The 3,408-nt window shown below is 38.5% G+C and overlaps 1 long non-coding RNA gene across 2 annotated transcripts in view; it reads right to left on the minus strand.

Annotated features, from left to right (window-relative positions):
• Positions 1 to 1,412: 1,412 nt before the first annotated feature.
• The window catches only part of LOC105112450 (uncharacterized), a 2,572-nt gene continuing 576 nt past the window's right edge, over positions 1,413 to 3,408 (minus strand). Inside the window, exons 2-3 of one of the 2 annotated variants that reach the window (XR_839758.1) lie at positions 2,756 to 3,297; positions 1,413 to 2,644 (exon numbers count right to left, since the gene is read on the minus strand). This is a non-coding gene — a long non-coding RNA (uncharacterized LOC105112450). Of the gene's footprint in view, positions 3,298 to 3,408 lie in introns of both variants that reach the window. The other variant, XR_839757.1, reaches the window with a different exon arrangement.

The following is a 3,408-nucleotide window of genomic DNA, read 5'->3' on the forward strand; positions in this document are numbered from 1 at the left end:
CTATTTTTTAACTTTATAAAACTTCTAATAGATTATTGTAATTTTTCTCGAAGTAAAGTTTTAAGGTCAATGAGTCATCCTTCCCACCAAAAATTCTTTCTGAGGATAGATTTGGTTCAAAATTCCTACTGAGGATAGATCCTTCCTGTTTGAGATGATACTTTTCGTCTTGTTCACCAAACATTCCCACCCTAAACTCCATTTGATGTTTAGGTTTCTTAAGTTCGTTTGGAAAGTAGAAAACATTCTTCACTCCAATTGATTCACGAGAATGCCTCAATACAGCCTCACATCAATGCAATTGCATCGCCCCAACACGCAAATCAAAGTAAGATCACTCATACAGAATGCTAATTAGCAAGAAAAAGAGAAAGTGATTTAAGCTCACTACACTACCTAGTAACCCTAAGCAATGGCCAGAGAAAGAGAGGAAGCGAATTGAAAAGGTTCAAGGATATCTCCTGAAGGTTATCCCGAAAATAAAATAAATGGGGCAGCTCCATTATCGTCCTCTCGATAAACAAGCCATGCATGCTCAAAGTTACTTATCGTTAGGTGCTTTTGATATCCTAGAGGCAAAGGCTAGGGATCGGCCCTTAAAAACATCGCAAAGGTTAGTTAGGCCACCTCTTTACACTAGAGCTTGTAAAGAGTGGCCTCACTTCTCAGTCCTATCTCGAAAGTAGGGTCTTAAGTTTCAAGCTGTGCTTCATTTTGATGCCGGTCAATTTTAACCCGCCGTGCATATAATTGGGTAGGTGGAGCTCGGAGCTCCGAGTTGGAAGACGTGCGGACACAAGGATACAGCACAACCTTGTCTTCGATGGTGACAAAGTTGGCATCAAAACCATGGGAAGGCACTGCTTCGTTGCCCCATATCAATCATATTGTACCATATCAGTAGCATGCGAACGAAAACATGTGATCAAGCACAGCATTGTCGTCCACTTGTCAGCTCTTAATTGCACCACGTGTCCCTTATTGTGCCTTGGGTCTCTCCACTAATAATTATGCCAGGGCCAGAAGGGAAGTTATCATGGCAAAAATGGGCATAAGATAGGACCAGCTAATGTGAAGTCAACTCTCACAGTTGCCCTAGCCCGCCAGAAACAGTTTTCAATTTTCACGACTACATTATTAGCATTCCACTGAATGCTAGAAGGGCGATATTAGCCCACCTCACAAATTGTAGTAAATTAACACCTCTGAGATTTATGGCTATAAATTTGGACGGTGTACCAGGGCATGTTTCAGCTTCCTTGTGAGCCCTTCTGGTTCGTTCTGTGACCACAAAAGAAGTCAGGAATCAAAGATGCTCAGTTTGACTCCCTGAAAATACACTGTGCAAAGCCCATGAGCAGTCATTTTAACTTTACTCTTTCATTAGTAAAATTGGCTTAACATTTTTTTTCTTTTGAAACTGAAGTGGATTCCTCTCTCTAAGTCGCTAGTGCATGCAAGGATCTAAGATGTAGCCAGCATGATTTTAAAAATAAGGGCAATTCAAACAGTTTAACTACTGATTAATGTCAAATAATATATTATTACTATTCTCTTCAGGTATATAGTCCAATAGTAAACTTGATGTTTTTTGAAGGTTAAAAAAAAAAAGAGGATTAGGAGAGGCATTGACACTGCTGTAGATTCATTTTTCTGTCACTGGCTTCGAAGAATCCAATGGGATAGACAGATTGAACAGTCACAGGTATGCTGCTCAGTTTAAACGATGTCCCAAGAGACAAATCGAGACTTATCTTCACTAGATATGGAGATTCAACCTTTAGACAGAAGCAAGCAAGTCGGCCTTCAATTCAAACCATCACATTTGTAGCCTGAACATCTATATGATACAGGACAAATCTAAGATATATGTTTGTTTATAGGGTTATGGCTATGGAATAAAGTGATTCAGGGACTTTGAAATTGAAAACAGATACAAGGAAACACTACTTGAGTAAGAACCTAAGCACCACCTTTAGGGTTTACAGAAAAGAGTCCTTTCTACTGGAAATTTACTGAAATTACAAATATGAAGCTGCTTAAATCTCTAGGCTGCATCACTATACCACTTAAATTATGTACTAAATTATATGGCAAGAGGCAAAGTGAGAATCTGTATTTTACTTGTTCCAACTATCAAAGGAAGTAACTGGGAAAGGAAATTGAAGTGACTAATGATAAAAATCTGAATAAATGACTAAGCTGAAATCATAATTTGAGTATGCTTACCTGAATGTTTGTTCCTATAAATAAAAACAGTGAGTGGAAAGTACCCTTTCATTCATGCCTCAACATCTATGAGCACGAAGACAAATCACAAAATAAACTATAACATCAGAATTACAGAGTTAAATATAAATTCCCAGAGAGAGTCCACTATTCAAGATATGACACTGAAGCATCCATGGATAATTTAAAGACTGATAATTGAAAGGTGAACAGAAGACAAAAATTCTTACTTCTTTGTATCCAGTACTACCCACAAACATCTGAAAGACCTCTGCTGCAAAATATACCAACGAGAAGCAGTCAAAAAAGTGGAAGTAAGTGGTTTACCTCTCCTTTACGAGATATAGGAAGCACATCATCTTCAGCTTCAGATTCATAATCCACATTAACTAAATCCTACCACAAAGCGGTGAAACTAAGCCAAATAGAAAAGGCACCTGGTAAGATTCTAATTTAGGCAAAATTGGTGGATTGTCAAAGGAAATACCAGTAAAATCTTAGAGAAAATAGGAGTTATTGTGATTGCATGTTCGTCGAAGACTTTCAGATAGAAAGGGTTCTCATAGAACTATGCAAAATCTTTGCTTGGAAACGCATGAAAACAGCATGAGTGTAATTTCCCACTTTGTCATTGGAGATTCGCCCTGTAGAAAAAGAAAACAGGGCATGTACATGACTGTGTGTAAGCCAAGATGTGCAAGAAATGTATGCCAATGTTCCAGTTTTCCGCATATTGTAATTGAATAGTGAAAAAGGAAGTGACCCAAAGAAACAGCAGCAATTCTACGCTTTTGATATTGGAATGCATACAGATAATCCAGCGTATCTTGTTCATCCTCATCAGACAACCTGCTCTGCTTTGAGCAGACATACGTGTTCCACAACTTTTCTGCACAGAACAATTAAAACCACATATCCAGAGCCTAGTTCCCATGCATCTAAAGACACCCAGAAAGAAAAACCCAGGAATTTAAAGCAAGAACCTCCTTTTCTCCAGAGGGAAGCTCGAGCTCTCAGCTTTAGAACAAACCTTAACCTTCACTGTCCAATTCCTCCTCATATTCAATCCTGAAACTGCATGTATATAAGAAGTTAGCAAAATTTTGAAACGAACCAGGTCGAGGGCTTCTTTAACTCAATGTCAAGAGAAACATGGCGGGAAAGAGTGGTGGGGTTTAG

Source organism: Populus euphratica, unplaced genomic scaffold, assembly GCF_000495115.2.
Source record: "Populus euphratica unplaced genomic scaffold, PopEup_1.0 scaffold337.1, whole genome shotgun sequence".
In the NCBI taxonomy this organism is placed as follows: Eukaryota; Viridiplantae; Streptophyta; class Magnoliopsida; order Malpighiales; family Salicaceae; genus Populus; species Populus euphratica.